Consider the following 24,080-nt stretch of genomic DNA (forward strand, 5'->3'; position numbering starts at 1 on the left):
TTTAACCTTTTGTAGACCAGAAACAAATCATCTCATTCCAATATACTGATACATTCTCATGCTCATTTTAAGGAACATAAGCAGTGATTAATGTCCTTCTTCATGTTCAAAAGAAGTCCTCAAAAGCCATGTCAGGGGGGCATTTATGTGGCCCATTTACCACCTCTCCTGTTGTATCTAAATCACAATGGCAATGGTGATGATATTCACTTCTTTGGAAATAAAATGAAATAAATAAATAAATAAGCGTGGAACATCATTATAAGTCTCACAGCTTTTCATTTGAGCCGCTATATGCCGTTACATCCCAAATGCAGTCAATTACTGTGCTGTTTGCAAGTTAGATAGTGACCTTATCTAAGCTGACAAATGGCCAATTTCTTCACACCCTTCTGCATCCCAGCATGCTTTGCCTTTTTCTTATTTACTGCCGGGTCTCTAAATGCCACATTTGTTTCTGTTTATGGCTGAAGGGCTTTCTTTTTTGTTTCATTTTTCTTTTTCATTAATTCTAAGGATTACAAGTAGTGTTGCACTGGATTTCATTACTCTTTGCTGCCATAAAAAAAATGGCTGTCAAACATGTTGTTTTGTCTGTCTGTCTGTCTGGTGAGACTGAAGCAGCTGTATATCATTAATATGAATATTTGTAAATACTTTTCTAGCAGAACTCTGCTGAGGGAAGTAAAATGTGACATCAACTGATGTGAATAAATAATGATGGACACTTGGGGCTACTTAACAAATCACAGCGTAAAAAGGGGGAGTCAGCCCCTGCCAGCTGGTCAGGATGGCATGACTTCACTGAAGCAGATATAACATTACCCAAAAGCTGTGGCCCACACAAAAATAGGGTAGGCATTAGATACAAACTTGGGGATCCTGAAAAGAAACTGAGAAAAAAGAAACAGCCAAAGCGTGCACAGGGGTAGGTGGAGTAAGTAACCACATTTTGTTACTAACACCAATGTTATTTTATTTATGTAAGTGATTATGGTGATCTGACTTCTGGGTATAAATGGAAAGTGACTCGTAAACGTGATATCTGCAAATACAACGGGTGTCATGTAGTGGAACTAAATATAGTTTAGGATGAGTGGACTGTATGATTTTTTATGGTAGAGTAAACCATAATCACCTGTACCAACAAACTGATAATGGCCTCAGCCTGGCAGTGCTCCCATCTCCTCGGGGTAATGACCCCTCTGTGCCGCTGAACTTGTGGTGTGTGCTTCTGCTACACTGCTTTCAGTTTTAGCTTCTTTCCAGCCCACACGAGAGGTCAGGTTCACCTTCAGTCAGGCGTTAAAATGAAGTCCTCTCCCTCACCGAGCCCATCACTCAAGATCATTTCGACTCCCAACTGAACACATAAAATGCAGTCTTATGAGGTACCTACATCATATATTTCCCCATAAATGGACAAAGACTAAGTCCGTCTACAAAGAAGGAGAATTCAAGGTGTAAACTAGAGAGACGTTGCTTCGCCTGGTTTAAAAAAATAGAATATTACAACGTAGTAGTGCAGTCGTGTATATAACAGTATTTGTAAGCAACTGAGGACCCTAGTGCGTGCATAGATTAAAGTGTGTGTGAGAGACTTTTTCTCTCTACTGCAATGTCTTCATCAATTCTGTCTTTGTCTGGTTCAAGGATCAATCTCTGCATACACTTCCCCGGTTATACATACAAAATAGATAAGCATTTCATCAGAGGGATTAGAGTGTGGGGTCAGCCAGAGTGCAGTGGCCCTGGAGCAGTGGTGGGAGTTCAGCCACTTGCTGAAGGGCAGCTGGTGGTGGACAGTTATAATGCACAAGCTCAGAAATGCTGACGTGAACCAGAACAGCTATCCTTATGTTACTGGTTGACCTGTATTTCTCAAAGAGTTTTTTCTGCCTTAAGAAACTCATTATGCATAGTTTTAGACTATTTAATCCTGAGCCAAGAATGAACGTCAGTTGTCAGTTCTGCAATATCTGTCTTCAAACACTAGACTATAGCTGTCGGTCTGATCAGGAATGCACCCATGAACATACATTCTGTATCCAGTACACAGTTTTCTGAGCAGCTCCAGTGAAGCAGAGGTCCTTAACTGCCTTCTTTCACCTTGTTGTGTGTGTGTGTGTGTAATTCTTGGACAGGGGCCATAGGATATGTGAGACTGAGGGTTGATGGTCCAGTGCTCCTGCCCAGGAAACTGCCTCCCTTTCAATCACCTTATTCAAAGTGCTGTAAGCTTGTTAGGTGCAGTATTGCCCCTCTCAGTCTAATTTCCTGCATGACACAGGTTTATTTGTTTCATTGTGGTCGCTCCAGTGGTCAGTTTACCTATCAGCATTTTCCATGCCACACTGTATTCACCGGCACTGAGCTGCCTCTTATGTAAGAGTGGGAGTCTCCTTTCCCGGTATTAACACAACATTATTCACCAAGCTAAAAGACAAACTGCTTGACATACAGTATACAGATTCTTCTGTATCAACTGTATGACATGTATTTATTACTGTGGCTAAAACCTTTATTGTTTCAATTTTGCTGCTTGAATGAAATGTTGAGTGCTAATAAGAAACTGATAGCCTGACTATGCCCAAACATGGGCAAGCACTGTCCTAAATACACGTCCTCACGAAAAAAATGCCATGTTTGGTCGATATTCCATACATATGACACATTTTGTTTACACAAATGGAACATATTTATGGACATGTTGTCCTTCATCATCCAATCAAGGGACTAATACAGCAGCTAAGGTCCGTGTTAGGAGGCAAGGTGAGAATGGTAGAAAACGCACATAACAAACACATTTAAAAAATATAGTTCCTAGCCACAATAACTACATGCAGTCATTCTCTTAACTGTGTTTACTGAAAGCCATTAGTATACAGTACAGTGAGCTGTGAAAAACACAGCATCCCTGTTTCTGTTATCACAAAGACATGAGTTGACTTTTTCTATGCTTTAAACTAACCCCTAGTAATGCAGTCAGTCCCCTTGCTGTTTGAAGTTGTATCACGCTCTTTCAGTAACTCTATCTGTGCATAGCCAGATCCCTTACTACTATTGATCTGTATCCCCCACTCCCTTTCAACTGTGTTGTGAGAAAAAGTTCCATGAAATATTTATTTTCCCTGCATCCCCCCCCCCCCTCCTTTAAATCCGGGCTATCCTTCCCAGTTGCACCTGCTGATCCAAGCCATTTTTCAAGGCGTGGATATAGCCCTCGGTGGCTCAGCTTTAGTGTATAATATTCAGCAGGTTAGAGCTGCATCACTGCGCATTAAAGGTTGGAGTAGGGAGAACATAAATATGGTCGTCTTGGCCATTATAAGCAGCGGCGTCATGGGTGTTATTACCCCATCCTCCATTTTAGACCTGATTACCATCTGCTGAGGAAAATCTGGAGACCGCTCTGGTGTTGGTTGATTTTATTTTTTAACGCAGGGCCAAATAAGTTTTCTCATTTAGAATCCACTTATTGCATTCAAAACAATACAATGTGATTCATATCTGAAATTGGGTTAGGTATGTAGAGATTCAATTTATGGTATAACTTTGGAAAATATACACATACTAAAAAATTACTAATGTATGTTAATTGCATGCATGCGGTTGTAAATCATGTGCATAAATGTCAAATGTATGTAAACAAAAATAAGACAGGAAGACAGATAACTGCATGGCAGACCACTCAGCAGGCGTCTTTCTGCAGGCCATCCACTCAATATGATTCTTTTCATCTTGCATTTCTTTCTTTTTTTTTTTTTTGTCCCAATCTCACAAACACTGCACAGACCCAAAGTCTGCATAATGCCCTGTATACACACAGATCACGCCATCCATAAATAATAGATCACACATAAATTAAACATCGAAGTTGAGCTTGCGATAGCCGCTCACAGTTGGCCGACTAAGATGCCTCATTCTCCCCCTCCAAGACTTAATTAGAAGCCTTGCATTTCCTGTGTGGAAAACAACAGAAAAAAAAAACAAACAAACACGGGGGGAAGAAAGCCACGGGGAGCTTACCCTCTTATTTCCCAGAATGCACTCTGTTATTACAGTGCACAATAATTGTGGCTTTGTGAGAGGACAAGACATAGAAGAAGAACCTCAAATAAACACCCAGTCCCTGTCCTCCTTTATTCACCTATGCACTCTTCAAAGGTTAGCACTTCCTGTCATCTCCGTACAAGCCTCTGAAGCTTCCATGCATGCCGGTTTTCATCTACAGAAGCTCAACAGATACAGAACAAATGACCTGGTAGCCACAGTTAGTGGGAACAGAGGAGGTCAAGTGGAAGATTATTTGATAGTCCAGATTTTCCTGGATGAAAAAGAGACACAAATAAATATGACTTCTGAAAATGTGGACGTAGGTCTGATATAATATGCACTGTAAATCTGCACAAATAGGTGATATTATTGGCTATTTCAGTATTTTTTGGTCAAGCAAATCTGCTTATAATCTGTATTGTCAGCCTGTTCTGAGTTAAGATTGGCCCCTTAAGTTTTAGGACATGAGATTTTCCAGCGATATGTTCTATATATATATCTTATACATTTTACCCTCTGTGCCTCTATTTGACGCACACGTCACAGTGCACTGAGTGTGTGGAACTGTTGCACACTGACTCACCAGGCAAAGGTCTGCGTGTGCACGACCGGTTGGGCTGGTGCGTATAGGTCAAAGAGTGCAGCATTGGTATGATCTATTTTAAAGCCAGTTGATACTCTGACTTTTTGCTTAGTTTTCTAGGACTGAGCTCATCAGAAGTTTAGGTGGTTCAACCTCTGATCCTCTTCATGTAACCACAGTCTATCTGGGACACAAAAGCTCATTCTTAATTATTGCTTTGGTGATATTGAGACTGACATTTAAGATCCCTTAACGCCTGTGTTTTTCTGAAAGACCTGAATGAGGCCCATCTGGTCTAAGTGGGGCACCGGGGATGACAGTGTGCCAGCATGTTAATATGTTCCCTCAGAGATGCGGGGGCTGCTGAGTTAAAGAGATGATGATGATGGCGCTCCCAGTCACGTTCACTCACTTTGCAAACCTTGTCCCCCCTTGATCATTCTTGACAGTAACAAAATGGGTGAATATTCTCTAATGAGGGGCAAAAATTCTGATCACTGCTGGCATTCCTCTAATCAGCCCATAATGGCATTTTGAGGACAGTGCGGATAATGGAAGGTTAGTCATACTAAACAATAAGACATGGCAAATTCATCCTCTGAAAGATGTGACACTGTCAGTGGCACAACATTTACACCAAACTTACAGTATGGCACCTTGGAAACTTTCATTAAAGCCAAGAAACTAGGTAAGTCAACATATTATGGGTACTCGGGGGAGGAGCTAAAATGTGCATGAGAATAAACAATGAAGCATCATATCAAATGGCGCATGCAACACTGCTTAAGCCTTCTTCCACACCGCTACAGACATCACCTCACCCAGCCAGTAAGGGCAGAAATTCACTATCGCTGAGATCATCAAAATAAATAAACAAATAAATAAACATACTCTCAAAATACTATGTAGAACTTTAAGCAGTCGCACATGTACACAATGCCGCTTCATTTGGCATCACTTGCAATCCAATTGCCAGGTTTCAAATGATATGTTTGGAAAGAAATATTGAGGAAAAAAAACATAATGATGAATCAATAGACTTGGTTGAAACATGAGTTATTACAAGAAAATAATGAGGCATGTGGGCAGCAGAGAAAATATAATGGAGTAAATGAATTCTGCAGTATGTTTTTTCATATGAATGTGTCCAACTAAAACAAACAAACAAACAAAATCTTCATCCAGTAACACTGTTTACCTCATTATAAAGAAAAAAAAAAGATAAATATCTTCCCAGAAAAGCATCTGAATTTCTGACATTTCACAGTAATCACTCTGAAATAAAACAAAAGTAGGTGCAGCATCCTTGCTGGTTGTATCCCTGCCTTCTATCTGCAGCGAGCAGACATCCCTCTCCAAACCTCCTTCGTCTGACTCCCTTTGAGACAGCAGCAAGGCTTTCCATTACGTTTCAGCGTGCTGTCAGAGCCTACCTCTTTCCCAGAGATTATTTTTCACCTTCATATCTCAAAGTGTGCAGCCAGATCTAATAATAACATATCCAGTTGATGTTGGGGGAAAATGTACCACTTCATTGGAGAAAAAAAAAACAACAACACATAAACACACAAATCATGTCCTCTATCCGAAAATGTCACCGTCCTTTATCCCTATGAATAAACACAGCTTTAGCTGTCATTAAACGTCCTCTCAAACTTTTGCACTGTTAAAAGGAGGTGTAGCAGATGTGAATTTCGAGTGGTAACCCTGAGGACTTCCTAAAGTGCATCATGCCCCGACCGCTGATATCCTGTCCTCTCAGCTGAGAGGAAGATATTGAGGAGGACAGGCAGCGATACAAAATTACACTCTTCATTGTGAAAAAGGCCACATATCATCTCTCTTTCTTTATACATGAACTGGAAGAGAAAGGACTGATTTAAGAGGGCGGGAGATGAGGAATGTTTAGGTCAAAACAAAATGAAGTTAATGGGATGCATCGTACTTTGACTGATGTACTCTGTTGAGTGAATTTATCACAATCTCACACCCGAGGGAATGTTCACGGGGGGATGAATGGGTTATATACAACACAAACACACTTAAATTCGCTTGGGAGCTATACAGCCATATGTATCATCACAAGGACAAACTATTGTGGGTTATGGTACATGAAAACTATGATTCGCAAAACACTGCTTAAACTTGTTTACCTTTCACAGACTGCAGTCTATTCTTTAAACAAGCTGCTTATTGTTTGTAAAAAAATGCATTTAATGTGTGTCTCTAAGACCACTTCTCATCACCATCTACTGTGCTATGTTGTGCACATATTTGCATTTGCTGACTCAAATGATAATTAAAAAATGGACTGTGTTAAAATGGATGACATGGCAGCTCCAAAAAGTGAGGCCAAAACATTTGGATTGCCCCCTGGTGGCTGCCTGCAGTATACGTCATGAACCCTGCTACCCCCATGTTAGTGTATGGACAGTCTGTCCTCACCAGGAAAATCTGCACATCAACCTACCTCCTTGAACTTTTGTGGCTGTGTCGGTCCTATGACCAGTTGATGTCAGACAATATGATCATATCATCTGCTCAGTTGACATAACATAATGTCATGTCCAAGAGTTTAAATCGAGGTAACGGGATTCTTGTTTTTTTTTTTTTTTTTCCCCCTAAGGTCGCTTCGCCACTCTTCTGAGCAGTACTGAGGAAGCCACTTGGGAGAGTGGCAAAGCATTTTCATAAAAAAATAAAAAAATAAAAAATCCAGTTCCTTCTATTTAAACTCTTCACATAAAATGACCTGAATGAATGGGAGCATCCAAGGACAACGTAATGTCATATTTCAGAAAATATGTCTATATGACCCACAAAAGACTAAAACCTAAAAAAGTACTTCTTAAATAAATTTAAAGACTGGTTTATGGGCTAATAGATGATATCATCATCATCATCATTTTATTTAGAGTTATTGTTTGCTAATAAAAGAGGAAGTTGCGCAGCAGGCGACCTGCTGAAACAGCAGTGATGCCGCTTCACCGTTCAACCTCTGCACAGACTCTTGCTCCAAGATGGCCTCTTTTTTCAACATGGCAGTGCCTGTAAGTGGCACAGATGTGTTATCAATCTGTATATTCATTCTAGATCAGTGTAGAAGCAATCTAACAAATAATTATGTTTAAAACCGACCATTTTATATGGACATACATAGTGGCAACATTTCCTTCAAAGTTCAGGAAGCAGACAATGGGACTGGAAAATCCGCCCATTGGTTTGAGCTCTGCACAAACGGACAAACAACCTAAAGATGTCATCATTACTGTACAGACTCAAGATACTGTCAGTAATGTCTTCAGCATAGTTTAAAGGCCTAACTATGAAACTACTTAAACCTCCCTGGCTGCAAAAGAGGATTTCCCACTGTACTATATTGTAGGTAAGGCAATATTTGTTTCATTTTTAGTGAAACTGTGATCAACACTATAGAAAAGAAGGAAGTTGTTAATATGTAATTACAAGTTGGGCTTCAGCTGGTGGTATTAGCCTGCACAAAAGAAAAAAAAAACACAAAAAAAATAACTCAGCCCCCATGATGCAACCTGCTGAAACCTCCACATAAGGAAGAAAACTTTACTGCATTGCTTAGGAGTTTTGTTTTCTCCCTGTTTTCATAATTGATTAAAGATGTTACAGTTTATGAGGCAATTGCATTTAACAAGACTTTAGCGCAAACAACAGCAGCTGGATGATCAGCCAGTGCATCCACACGTTTGTGAAGTTAAGAATAGACACATCAAACTTTGTCTCAATGAAGCACTCTCTAAAAGGAACAAGACATCTTGATTTAGATGCAAAACACAATCCCATGCTCGGCTGGCTCCTCCCATGAGGGGCTGGGAGATTAAGATTTAATGTTGATACTGAGGGAATGACACTATCTGTCTACAGACTCCCATCTCTTCACACAACATCACCTCTGTTGCTATTCTATCTCTTTCTCTCCAGATGCAGATGCACTTCCCCACACTCAAAGGCACACGAGCAAGTACTGTATCCCAGATGCCTCACACACACACACACACACACGCACACGCAATCTAAAATCTGCCAAAAGCTCAGCTACAGGCGGGCGAAGTCAGCTGGAGTCTGACTTGTAAATTAAAACTGTTGTCACGATGATCTCTTTGTTGCATGAAAACTGGAATTGCCTTATAAAAAAAGATGGATCTGCACTCAAACATGTCTGCCAAAGCAAACATGCCTGAAGGGGATGCAGCGTTCTGTGCCATTAAACAGCTTAGATGTCATCACGACTGTTGTTAACAGATACAATGTGACATATAGCTTATATGTTGCATATATGTGCTGTATAGTGCAGTGCATACTGTCAAACAAAATGACTGTAATATGACAGACATCTCAACACTAAAGAATGGCATACTTCAATTACTGTGAACCTTTAGGATATTTATGTCCTAATAGTATCAGGGTCAGAAATGTATCTGTAATGGCTTCCTTCCCTAAACCACTACCACCTACCCCTTGATATCTGAAGCGGCATTAAGAAGTAAAATTAATGAGGGTTCAGTTTTCACTTGGATCCACAGGGTCAAGCCAGTGCATGGAGGAGCAGGTAATCTCACGCTTTACATGCTTGTAATTTGCGTATATTACCCTGAATATGAAGCAATGTTTCTTGGTTTTGCACATGTATACATAGTTATACAACAATTTTAATATCTTAAAATAAATGTTAAATGTGTGACTAAATACTAATAGCTTTAAGACCATTTGCCAATTTACAGGCAACAACTTACACTGGACCTTCCCAGCACAACACAAGAGAGAAATACCTGCAATCCATGACTGTAAATTATTTATGAAACATCAGCGCGTTCTATGGAACCTGTGCAGAGTTCATGGACTCATTGCACATTTAAAGGCTGCTCTCGGAGTGACCGAAAATTCAGGTCTCTTTTCCTCAGATGGTGCGCATCCTCCTGTTGTGACCTGCCTGTCCTGGCTGCATTGATGAGGGATCAAGGCATTATTCAGCAATAATTTGTGGTTCAATGGTCAGGGAGGCTGCAGCGGGGAAGGGGGGATGACTCAACACTGACATGGAGTCAATAAAGCTGGAGGACTTGAGCAGGTTCTGTGAGGATAAAGGTGTGTATCTGAATACAGAGGTAACAGAGCTACCTTAATACTTCTGTGTTCCAAGAGTCCTTACACGGTGACTCTCTGAAGAAAACACGTGAGATACATGACTGAAAAAAGCTTATGGATGAGTGGAAAACATCCACTGAAGTTTAAGATAGTTAGGTAGTGAGGAACATATTGTTTGTCGTGTCAACCTGACCCTACAAAGACCACACAGACAGCCGCTTTTATGTTTGACCAAAGCTATAAAAAATAAAATACAGTCAGTGCTCGTACTGCTTTAAGAGCGCCTGCTGACTGGTAAGCTGTAATGACATCTTTGAACTAAAATGCATGGTTGAATTCAGTGAGATACAAGCTGTAAACTGTGTGCTGTCTGTGGAAAGGTTAACTCATTACTGACAAAGGCAGTGAATGGGAGCATGGTAACATGCTGGCAATCAATTAAGAGAAAAAACGAAAACGAAAAAAAAAACATACATACACACACACGTGTGAACCCATCAGTCTTGTGGAAGCTGGAAGTTGTTACCAATCAGCCAAGTTCAATTATCAGTACTCTGTTCTGATGACAAAATAGCTCAAAGCAGAGATTGATTTTTCTTTGCTTGATTTGCTCATGTGATCGAATTCTAAACCTTCTGACCCATGACACAAATCCACAGTCAGGGGGAACAGCGCTAACCATACACATTCAGCCCTGAGGTGAAGCTCTCAGACCAAACATCCAATGTAATAAGAAAGGAAAAGTTGAAGCTGCTTATGGCTGGGGCCGATAAAGTATAGAAAAAAATGGCTGATAGAGAAGAACTATTATGTGAGCACTGGCTTTCATCCAGCGACACAACACTGACCACACATTTGGCTATAAGACTCTTAAATGTTTGCTGCTTACCACTTTGAGAAGCAATCATCCCCATTCTTTTATCTCTTCTTTTCTTCTTTCTTTCAGTCTTTTATCTACAAGGAGACAAGAAGGAAGAAGTAGAAATAAAAAGATGAATCACGAGTGGGTTTGTAAGTGACAATGGGAATCAATGCTTAAAAGATTGCAATTTCAAACATCGGAAAGCACCAAATGGACATACACTTAGGCTGCATTTTTAAGAGGCTGTGAAAGCGGGTCATGAAAATATGAAGCTGGAGCTTTTTGTTGTTTGTATGCAGCAGCTAATAGTATGTTATTTTGGTAAAAGAAACAGAGAGAGGCAGCAAGAAAAACCAAGCGATGAAGACAGAGGCGTCCACATATTGATTCCAACTTTTGTGTCAGGAAAGCTTGAGATGCATCAACTGTGTGAAAAATGACAGCAAGTACCCTGAGATCAAACAATTAAACAATGATGAGGAATCTATATTAAATATGATAAAAGTAATTAAAAAAAGCATGTCATCAGCATTTCAAACTCTCCTATATGAACAGCATGTTCAGTGCTGATGGTTTTTACAGGCTTTGCCCATCTGTGTGATATTTTGGTGATCAGTAGGCGGTGGAGGAGGCTCAAACAGGTGGGACGCTCATTCAAATGAGGCGATGCAAACCGAAAACGTGTAGAGAATGTCACTCAGCTGCCACAAGATAACTGCAAGGATGCACAAATAACTTCGAATGTGGACAAAAAAGAAAACAATAGCTTTCACTATCTATAAATATGTGTGATTCCATTATAATGTGTGGCTCTTAGATTTGCTGACAATATTCTACTTGAGATGATTAAATCCCTGCAGTCGACTAAAGCCAGCAGGACAGAAATGTTGACAAATCTTTTTTTTTAAGGTGCAGAGTCAGAGCACAGTGCCATTTCACACAGCATCCACCATGTTTACCTTCATTAAATCTCATACAAAATAACCGCACACACCTCTACACGGGAGATTGATTGGTAATGTACCTGTTTATGTGAGAGGTATCAGATTTCCTGTGCTTATTACTATGGTGTGTCATGACCTCCTTCCCAATTATTTGCCTTTTTCTTTGCAGCCTTTCATGTATTCATCTAAAAATATACTTTAGTACAAACACTACCTTATTATTTGTAATATGGTGTATTCATGTACAGCTCTAGAAAAAGTGGATCAGAAGAGCAGTTGTTGATTGATGACCCCCTTTACGAAGCGTCAGCCTCCGGACGCTGGAGAAGCATGTAAACTTTTTGCTGCATGCTGATTTTTCATACCACAGGAAGTTAAATACATGATGTATGGAGCACATTTTTCCAGTTTTTGACCTATGTAAGGCTATTTGGCCTTGGTGTTTTGCTGTCTGTGCATTTATTTTAGCACATTTTCCAAATCTTTTTCGCAAACAGCATGACCCACGCCAGGCACACTGGCCCCCGCTTGCCACTATAATGAGTCCCCTTATCCAGACTCCAGGATGAAACACAAAGGATGGTGATTATGCAAAACGCGTGCCTGAGTTGGTAATGTGATGATGAGTGAGAAAGTGAGTGTGAGAGACACAGAGAGACAGTTATCTCCTCTATGTCCAAAGGCAGAGAGAGATAAAAAAAAAAAAAAGAAAGAAAAAAGTTGGACTCAGGACATTCTTGTTAAAATCACTCTTGACACCCTGTGCTATTAGTACGCCATTAAGAGTTCAAGGACAATGGCTGTCCTGTTTTTTGATCATTTATCCCTTTGGATCCCCTCGTTAAGCCTGGAACCAGTTCTCCGCAATGGCCACAGAATATTGATGGGCTGAGAAAGGGTGATTTTGCTGAATTCATAATAATCCCTGTGATGTGTGCCCTTGATATTACAGATGAGCCAAATATCTCTGACATTCCAGATTCAAAAGTTAATTGCCTGATGTTGATCTAAGCCTCCCAGTAATCTTAAATGTTATTAGACACAGATGATCCATACTAAAAGGTACTAAGCTTGAAACTGATATTTTGGTCATGATAGCAGGCAGCTGTGTTGTTTATTGGAGGGATTACAGTAAAATTTGCTGTCCACCTCTCCATCTAATGCCACAATCAGTTCAAGGTTTTTGCCGATTGACTGAATTATGTCACTTAATAATGTTGATGTTGTATTTTTGGCTGTTACTAAAATGTCTCAACTTATCAGTTACAAACATTTTTCTGAATGATTTGCCATCTCTAATGATCAAATAACCTTAATCTTTAAAGAACCACTGTGGGGAATGTAGTGACCTCTAGTGGCCAAGCTGCAGATTGCAATCAGTTGAATACCTCCTATAGCAGCCGGTCTTCACCAGGAAAAGGTAACATGAGCCTACCTCCTAACCTGGACCTTTTTATGGCCATATTGGTCTGACATGATGATGTTGATCTTAAAATATGACTCAACAAACCATTGAACAAGACATTAATCTTGATTTTGATTCACAGCAAATTGGGATGTGTTTCAAGATTTAAATAAATAAATACAAATAAATAAAAATGTCCCCAATTCCCCTGCCACAAACCTGGCCTTGATTCACAAAGACGCATTAGCATGCCATAAGCCACCTGGAATCAAGATGCACACCAATCATGACAATAGTGCCGCTCCTTAATTATGTCACCATAAAATGTCTTATTATGCAAGAGCACCTGGATGCTGTTATAGACATAAAGAGCATCATCAGCATTTGTTTCTAACTATCACAGCCCTGACACCGATAACTGGCACTTTATGTTGTAGAATGGTTAGAAGGGCAGACTGGAATATGGGATGTTTGTTCTTTATGCCATCTGACTGATCAGCTGATCAAGTAAGACCAGAGAGAAGGACTTCATCAGCAGCATGATGCTGAGGAGCAAAAATGAGCTTAAAGTGAAATGCTGTATGTTTTTTGTTTTAAAAGTTACTTTACTTTTTTTTAACTTTACTGTTTAGCTAACTATATGAAAACAAAATCAACTACATGGCAAAATTACTCATCCCCCTGATCCAAAAGACTACTTTTAACCAGAGATGCACAGCTAATAAAGCAGAACCAATTACTTTGCACAGCTGGGTATCTTTTATATGTTTCCTTCGATCTTAAGCATTTGATTGCTTGTAAATACACGCCTGATTTATACTTCTTTACAGTTTAAAACTCAGCGGGCCCAATGACAAGAAAGCAATTAATCACATTATTATGCCAATTAAGAAGCTGGTCTGCTCCACTGAATGCACAAAAACAGCAAGGGAGCCGAAGATGTGAGAGAGAGGTGCTTCAGGAAGTTAATGTGAACCACTGAATTCCCTTCAACACTCCTCTTCACAAACAAGGCTCCACATGTTACCAATGAAGTGCTGCTTATTAATAAATATTTAAATCCATCAGTGTCTCATTATTTGTCTTAATTTACTGAGATGCTAAAAATTACCATTTGTCACTTTTCGACTACTAATTGTCCAATAAGTCACTAACAATATAGAACTACATTATGAAAGATGCAGTGATTACGAGACACATTTTCACAACCTTCTTTGGATGCCTGGAGAGGTCCACTTTGACTTAACATTACAACACCACTTATTTATGATCCTCCTTTTTGATTCTGACCAAAATAGAGACTGCTTTGATTGCTAATGCATATACATAGTTAAAAAGGAGTGTGGACTTTTAAAGTCTTTGGGTGCTGTCATTGTGCTTCCAGAACCAATGAACCCTCAACACACTCACTCTAAGAAAGAAAACTGTCTGCATAGTCCAATGTGTTCACTTAAATTCAATAACCAATAAGCTGCTGTGTCTAAACCTAGCCATGTCGCATTAATTAATCAATTCAGCTCAATTAATGGAACACAGCATTTGTTCAGGCAGAGAACTGTAAAGCTGTGACCAGGCAGCCATTCATATCCATTCATATTAAACACATTTACAGTGTAAACATCAGAGCTGTGCAGTAACACAGTAACATCTCTGATGAGACTCGCGGCCCTTTGCTGCACCAGCTGACCTGTGCTTCTCATTCTAGACAACATGATGAAAGAGTAAATAAGCACAATGTTCTGCTGTGGCCAGATGCTTGCCAGGATAGTAGCTGAGTTTACTGTGTTTGCTTTCAGACCATTACCACTCTATCAGGGGTCTATTCAGCAGACCCTGACTTGCCACCATGCCTGGGTCTAAGCTCGATATGTGCTGCTGTGTTTTTGTTTTTACTCAGTACAGGTTGTGCTTCCTTGACGATGCCAGAAAGCGAATGCTGCTTATTGGCAGCTATTTGTTGGTTTACCTCTGATGCTGTTCATATCCAGGTATCTGATAAATGAATTATTGATATTAATAACTTTAACAGACTTGTTGGTGATGTTGCACTGGAAACTTCTTAACCTTTGTATAACAATGTGTGTATTAACTTATAGTAGTGTTAGTGTTAGTTAATTCCTTATTTAAAGGCATCTAAAGGCATCACATCTCAGAGGAAGGTTCTTTATATTAAAAGGAAATTGTAACATACTTATTTAACATTCAGGATAGGGATGTTGTTTTGGGGGCTCTAATGGGCTCTATGCTAATACTTATTAAGCAGGGAGCAATAATTTTGTTTTCAGGGATCAGCTCTCTCGGCAGAATCCTTGTTGCTGCACAGATTAATTGAGAGTTTGAGAGTCCTTTTCTGCCAAATACAACTATAAAAACCATTTGTTATCAAAGGTCAAGAAAAGAATGTGTCTCACTAAACGGATGCTTTAAAAAGTCACTGACAAATATTAAAACGTATGTAATGGACCAATGAGGAGCTGCAGGCTTTGTTGTACCACAGGTGAAGTTCAGAGAGATTTTGATGTATCACACCTGTCTGTGAGTATCACAGATGCACACAGCAATGGAAACACAAAAGGGCTGATGGGGGTCCATTCCTGTAAATCATGATGACACCCCATACCTGTCCCGAGCTCCTGCCATGAGAAAACACCTTTTATCAGGCCTGTCCTTAGTAAGAAAACAACAGCACTGGTCGAAAAGTACTATACAGTCTCCTGTGGTCGTGTGAGTAAGTGCAGGTAAGATGTGGGACCGATGGGGACATTTTTATGGTCAGACTTTAAACTACATGTCATTGGCTATCAATCTTCTGCTGTCATTTACAATGTATGTGTTGCCATATCTCTTACATGTTGCTCATCTCAAGACATCATGTTGTTTCTTCATCACACAAAATTAATTCCCAAATATGAACATTGGGGTTTCATTAATGTTATTTTTTACAAAAAAGACTGGGCTGCTAAAATCCCTCTGCAGCTTTTAGGTCCTATTGGATGTGTGAAAACAAACCGCCCCCTGGGTAAACTTCCTCACATCAATCTTTGATGGGTAGTTTCAAGGATTTGTGGGATTTTTACAGCCCTCTTATCTACCACCTGGCGTCACAAATTGTAGCAATGTGTCAACGCAAGCAGCAGTTCAAAGTGTAACAATCTAAAGTATGAGTTAAATTTGTCCAAACACACTCCACAAATAAGATAAGGGTTGGTTTAGGCTCTTTAATAATAGATCACAAATGTGGGTATTCTAAAAAGTAGAGAAACTGGAGCAACAGATATTTCAGTGGTTCAATCAGAGGTTGTGTTTGTGTATTCTTCTTCTCGGTATTCTATTTTCTTTTATGTAATAGCAGTACTGTGCATTCATACACACCTTCTGTACACACACACACACACACACACACACAGAGGCTGCATTTTGTGTTTTCATTTTGACAGTGGGCTCCTTAAGGGCCTTTGCATGAAGTGGAACCATTTTGACTGGCCTCGGCTCCAGGGGCCTTAGTGTGACTCCTGAGAGGAAGAGGAAAGAGTAGAGTGGCAACGTTTGTGGTGAAGGAAACTGCACTACCACATGCTCCCTATCCATTCCCCTTAGCCGGCTCACTGGGCCAAACCGTGCCCTAATGAGATGCGGCAACACACACAGACACATGTAGCATGTCTACTCTAATTATACTAGAAAGCTTTGTCGTCTCCTGCTGCCTGTGGTGGCATCATGAAACTTACTACAAAGATTTTTCATTCCTTCTTTAAAAAAAATATCGTTCTGTCATGTACAATGGTTCTAACAGATAGATGCTCACTGCAGACACTGTGGTTAGAGAGCATTATTTTTTGGTCACAGCTGTGCTCAGTGTTTTGAGCATTTGTCAGACATACTTCCATTGCAGCATAATAAATGTTTGCATAATGGAACAAATATTCAGTTTACTGTATAGTCATACAATAAACTGAATATTTAATGTGTGCAATCTACACAGAAACGTGTAATCTTGCTATGCACAGGTAGTCCAACACCTTAAATTATGATATTGTCCAATAAAATGAATATTACACTATATCTCTTGCTTATTTTGTAGGTCTGTGTCCCTAGCTTTGCTTGGGTGGCCATATCTAAGGTAGGTATGTCTATGTTGTATGGCACTTCTATTGCTATCGTAATTATAATAGATTAGTTCTGTGTTTAATTTTTGTTGATTAAATTACAGATGTAATAAAATAATTAATAGGTTAATTAAACACATTTACAATTTATGACATGATTATTCTGTTAATAAAACAAGTTGTGTAATTAGATCTTTAAATCATTTTTCTTTTCATTGTTCTGTCCACATTTTATAAAAATGATGGCAACAGAAAGACATTCTAATTGGACATTATGTTTGTGCATCACTTTTTTTGTGCAAGCATACAGCTTAGTTTCTGAATACAGTCTACTTATCTCCTAATTAAAAGAAGACAAGTTATATATCGGCCTGATGGTTGAGTTGTAGGATGAGTTGGGGAAACATTAAAGGATATGATAATGAAGCTGCTTCAGTGCTAGAGCTTCCACTGTGTTGCATTTCCAACATGTTTAATGCTTTGTTGTGCATCTCTTTTATGTTGCATTACATAATATGCTGCTGGTGTGGTGTACAATACTGCAACAATTAGTAATACGCCTGCTTGCTGTTATCAGTTACATGTGAGGTTTGCTTCCTGGAACATGTCCAATAGATAGCTTTAGAAGAGGGACTGTTAATAAGAAGTTATTTTATTAGGCTCTTGAATTCAAAAGAAACTTTATGTATGCTTTGGGAAACGGTCAGCTCACATATGGAGAACAAATGAATCATCAGAAGCTGCAGTGAAAAAAACAACATCACATTACATAGGCAATGTTTTGATGGGCAGACATTCTGCGCTATAAAACAATACCAACCAGTGTCATTCCTGAGTGCTTCAAACCAAGCTATATATAGACTACAAGGTACACAGCAGCCAAGGCACCTCCACTCCCCCTTGGGGAACTCACTCTTCCACCCGCAAGCTACGGTACACCATATCTTCAGTCTTCTACTGCTGAGCAATTGTCATCATGTGGGCTTGTTCTCTTAAGATTACCGCTGTTGTGAAAAGATGCTTGTCCTTTTAACATCTATTCCTTTCCCTCTCAACTCTCCGATGTAGATATTGGTGATTAAATGATGTAGGGCATGAATTAGTGTGGGATAAATATGGGCTTTTATGATGCACAGATCATCCTTCGACACTAGCAAACTGACAGTTTGGCAGGTGCAGCCATGGTCCTCTCACTGCTTCCCCCTTGAGCTACCCATAGTGGTGACTATGAAATATGGACAGCAGCAAATTGAGATTCATCAGGCACGCCTGCCTTGCTCACTGAAATCTATATTCAATTTTAGAGCATCTGTCATGGCAGTGGCAGGCTGAGGCATGCTGGGATTGAGAATCACTTAAGTGTTCTGAAATTGTATGTAGTGGTGGTGGTGGAGGGGGAGAGGCCTCTGTCTTTCTCTCTGTGTATGCGTCTGCCAATCTGCTGCCTCGCTTTCTTTTCTCTAAAACTGCAGGTAAATTGATGTAAAAGAATTCTATACCTGCACAGCAATGCTTGCTTTCCCTTCAGATCAGATGAATCAGTGCTTTTGTTAACAAGTGCATTTCAATATGCAATTTTCAGCTAGTACCAGAGGAATCCTTACACTTCATTATTTAGTAAAATAATCAGTGCAATTCTTCCCCTCAGACTGTGTTGCCATCAGGAAAGATTCCGACAGCATCCCTGGAACTCTGATACTGCGACCAGTGATACTATGAGGAAGTGATAATCTGCAGATACTAAGCTCAAGTAGCTAACATATTGCTGGCCAAGGGACAATTAAAGGATTACTTTGCCAATTTTTCAATCTTATCACTGTGTATTTTAATTAAGGATGGAGTGAAAACAGCCTATTTAATGTTCTCAGTGGCTCAGCATCAAGATCTGGTTCTGTACTTAACTCAAAATAAAAAGAAGCACAATATGCTACAAAAAATGTGCAGAACTGAAATCAATGGCAAAATAGCGGATTTTATAGGAGGAAGGATTTACAATGTATTCATTGACATTCCATATGGCTGAGAGCTAGACTTGAGCATGGGCTGTCACCGAGTCCTGTCAGAATGTGACACAACCTTCTTTAAAGTTCATATTTAATAATATAACTAGTATTATTCCATTCATAGCAATTTTCTATGTTCTGTCTAAAAGTGAAACATTACTGTCAGGACATTGGTTTCTTTGTCGATAACACACACAGAGAAGAATTTCAATCAATTTTAATTCCAATTGACTACAATGACCATTAACACCAGCTTAATATGCTTCCAGTAGGTATCGTGCGTTTCTTTTTTTTAGACATCGATCAATTTTATGACACAATTCAAACCTATCATTTTCTATCGCACGTGTTGATGAGTATAAATGGACAGGACAAGGAAAAGAGAGCATGAAATCCTTTGATTCCATAGCAACGGGCAGACTCTATCTTTATTTTTCTCGCGCTTTTAAGCGTTGATAATTAAGGTGAAGCATTCGGCTAATTAGCTACTGAGAAAGGTCAAGGTTTTATCAGCAGGGGTTGCGTTCTGAGCGTCTTACAACAGGTCAATGTAAGATAAGAATTCCGACTCAGACACTGAAAATCTGCCAGCAGGTTTGTACATAAAAAGCTCGGTGTCTTCCTGACATGAGACTGATTCTGGACACGGACTTTTATCACGTGGCTCCCTTGATTCCTCAGACCTGCTGTTTTGATGATTTTGGTAAATAAGAAAGCAGGGGAGGCTTGTATGCTTGAATTGCTGACCTTATGTGCTTGATTCAACACATGAAATCCTCAGTTCACTGCCTGCATGAAGCTGTTGTTTGCTGTGTTATGACCCTGATGTTGAGTCGAGTCCACACGGGGTTATAGAACACACTTTAGGTTGAAAAAGTTGGGTTTAAAGGAGGTCTTTGGAGATACAGTGGAGTCTGAATAACAAACTAAACCCTTACCACCACAGATGCTGCAACATACATGGATTGAATCTGTGATTCTGTTTATTCCTCAGCTGTGCAATTTCGTACGACTTTTCTTTTATAAAAAGGTCAAACTTTACTACAGCAGGAATACAAAGTATTTATGTTACACTAACAGAGTGTTCTCTAGACTTAATGCTTTCTACTCAGAAATAAAAATATACCCGTGTCATGCCTGTTAGCAATATAAATGTAGCCCAACATACATAATGGCATGCAAGTGATCTGAAATAATATAACATGCAGGTTTATGTTTGCAGAGGCAATTCGGTGAGAGAGGCCCCCTCCATCTGTTATTGTTTCAATGTGAAATAGCTTTCATCTTAAAGGCCTGTCATGCACCTGTCAGTAGCCACAGTGAATGTATAATGGCACCAGTAAAGCTCTTTATTAGTCCATGGTGAACAATGAGCCTTGTCAGCTGATAAGAAGGGAGGGAGACCTGCCCCTCCAACACACACACACAAAATTCTCACTCGTAAACAGTGGAATCCAAGGAAGGGACAATCAATAGAAATGCTTCAGTAGGTTTATACGTAGCACTGAACATAGCAGTGTAGTAATAGATTGGCCTCACCCCGTTACTTTAGCATGATTTCACCCATAAAAGTCACACCGGGTCAGAATGATTACAAAAAGCTATAGGGGTACAGTGCATGCTACTAAATTGTATATAAAGAATCAACCACAATACTCAGGTGTGACTTTGGCCTATTCTTCTAAATAGATTGTCAGTAAATGTTGAAGATTCCCGGGGCCCTTTTGTGAAGCTTGATCTTTAACTTCTCCCACAAATGTTTCATTGGATTTAAGTCAGGTTATCGACTGGGCCATTCCAACAGCTCGGTGCTCTTCCCCTCTAGCCAACTGAGAGTTTTTTTTGCAGTATTGTTTGGGATTGCTGTCCTGCTAAAAGGTCCATCCATGTCTCATCGTCATTCTGGTGGATGGCAGCAGATTAATTTCAAGAATCTTCTGGTACATTGCCCCATTCCATGGTCCTTCAATTACATGAAGTCTGGCAGTACAGTGACATGATGAACAGCCTGCTTCCATCTCCTAACTGTAATGTTTTTCAGCTGATTTGTCCTCCAAACATGATGTGTGTGGTATGACAGCCAAAAAGCTCAATTTTCATCTCACGCTGACCACACAACATTCTCGCAGTACTTCCTAGGCTTGTCCAGATGTGGTGTAGCAAAGTAAAGTATAAGTAAAGTATTAATGGAGTCCTGTGGGGTGAACGAGCATAGAGGCCGTGGCGGATGAAGTGCCGCCAAGCCTTTTGAGTGGTCATTCGCTCTTGGGCATTGGGCAAGTGATGGTGACGTGCATTTTAATTTTTGATTTTAGTTTTGATTACCTCATATTTGTGGATTTCTTGTATCTTATATGAAAGTCTGGTGCTGTTCTCACGTGAATAGCCTCACTTTTTTCCATCACTCTGTTTTTATTTTTCATATTTCTTGCAGTTTTCAGAACAGTTTTGACATCCTAAGATTAATAGTGAGGACAAAAATCTAATAATTTCTATATTTCTCACTTCATCACTGCAGAGTGCAGGTTTTTGTTATTGCAGCTGTGTCAGTTCAAAGACAAGCATGCACTGACAGATGTTATGCTGACGTTTTTTTTTTTTTTTTTGCCACAAGCTTATTTTAACAAATGACACGACTGCAGAGTACAGGGTCTTATCAGGGCCAGGCAATGTGATGCCACATCCAATCTCAGAAAACACCTTGCACTCTCTGTCACTCATCTCTCCATCAAAGTGCCTACAGTATGAAACCCATGAAAAACAGAAACACAGTCAAAGAGTGCATATGAGAAATGTGAAGTGAGATAATGCAAAACAAATTGATCTGGGCAAAGGACGAAAATTTGATACTTTCAACAGTTCAATTACATCTGTAGTCCGAGTAATATTGAGTATCCGAGCATGGTAGCTGAGTCATACACACATATCTGAACCAAACATGGCTTTATGCTGAGAACTTCCTCTCATGCACAGCCCGAACACTACGATCCTACACTTGGTAGCACGTTTGTGGTGGCAGATTGCACTTGTAGTAATTTCACATCGTGCCCTCTTTATCTGAGCAGTATTTATTTTGGAATCAACGTATTAAAGATAAACAAACCACTGTTTATGAGCTTTGAAGAGATCAATTCCTCTTATGTTTCTTAAGCCTTTGGGGTAGGTCAAAGAATTTATCTGGAGCATTCAATTAAATATTTCATACTCTATATTTTTAAGTATTAATTTACTTTATTATATATTTTTAGTTTAAGTTTCTATATAACCATTTGTATCATCTATTTATTGCCTTATTTAATTCAATGTTTTATTATTTTACTATGCATGTTTTTTGAGCTGATCTTTTAGGTTTTATTAGCAAGAATTTATATATATCTTATTGATTTGGATTTGATTGTGTTTTTAATTTTATTGCCTGTTTTAGATTTTATTTTGATTTCCCCACTGTTTCCTCCTGTTGATCCCTGTTCCTTGGTCCACTGTTAATAGCTTCTGATTTTCTAACATGTTTATGTCTCTGAATGATAGATTTATTGATTGATTGATAACATGTCAATTTCAGTGAAACTGAAGTGACCTTTACGAAAGTTGTTTTAAGGGTTATTTTTCTATTTGAGCAGAAGCTAAATATAATTCAAACTTCTAGCTGGATTTTTTTCTTCCTGTCTACTTTCTTTCCTGCTGCTTTGCTATGACTGTAAATGAAAGCAAAACATTATGCTACTATCTCTGTACTTCTCCCCTCTTGCTCAAATGACTACTCTGGGATCAGTGTAGTCCCTGAGCGGAAGGGAACTGCAAAAGGTCACAACAGGGGGATGAGAGAATAGCGCGAGCCAAAGAAGCTACATTTCTCTATTCAGCGATCTGCTTAGAGATTGAGTTACAAGGCAACATTACTGTTTCCCAGAGCTACCCCTGGTTGCTGGGTTTATGTCCCCACACCTGGCAGAAAATGGCTTTTTTTTGTGTGTGTTTCACGCACAGCCTTACACATAAATATGATTTACCATAAATGTGGTATCTTTTATAAACTGTACAACTGTCTGCATTTTATAGCTGGTTCTGTGTGCAATGGAGACAAACACAAAAGGGCAGGTGTGAGCAGCAAACACTCACGTCTGCAACACACAGTCATCTCACAGCTGTAGATTCCAATCCAACGCAAGAACTGCCTCAGTGTTTCCATTAGCCTGCATTAAATAAGCCACTTAAATGGCTTTTCTGCTGTCAACATACTAATGGAGAATCAGTAACTACAAACTGCTGCCAACCTTTACAGTGGAAGTAGTTTATGTGGATGGTTCTGCCTCCAAAAAAAAAGTAAAATCTGTGTAGAATTTTCATGTAATGATCAGGAGACTGCATCAAACACCCACTGACATGACAGACTGGTCTATTTAAATACCTGAGTTCGCACATCTATTTACCATGAGCTGCTATAATTATTTTGCTAATAAATCAATGTGTAATGTCTATATAAAACATCAGTGGGTGGACAAGCTAATATGTGAAATGTACTGTAAACATATTACATATTAAATAAGTTACCTACCTTGCTGCTGTGGACTAATGTGTATGTTTTTTTTTTTCTTCTGTGAGAGTGGGCTGTATATCATCACTGTACATTTGTATTCTCACAGTAGGTCATAGCAGCATTGCATACACACACACACGCTCTAAAAAGGCTGACATGTTAACAAGAAAGCTGCACACACATGTCAAAAAGGTTCCCTCATAACGACTATCAAATATGACAACACAGACACACACAACGCAACATGAGGAAACATGTGAAGTAATTGGCCGGAAACCTTACTTTCAGCCTCAGGCTGCAGTTTTCTGATATACACAGAAACTACAAATGTAAACATTTTACTGATATGTGCAGGCTTTTCAGTGAGTGGGCGTTGTTTTTGATTAAATATTATCAAGCTGTAACACAGAGATATGCTTCTTATAGAGTCTTCACACAGCACCAACCTCATCTCTTTACAATACAC

This window comes from Parambassis ranga, chromosome 10 (assembly GCF_900634625.1).
Source record: "Parambassis ranga chromosome 10, fParRan2.1, whole genome shotgun sequence".
Classification (NCBI taxonomy): Eukaryota; Metazoa; Chordata; class Actinopteri; family Ambassidae; genus Parambassis; species Parambassis ranga.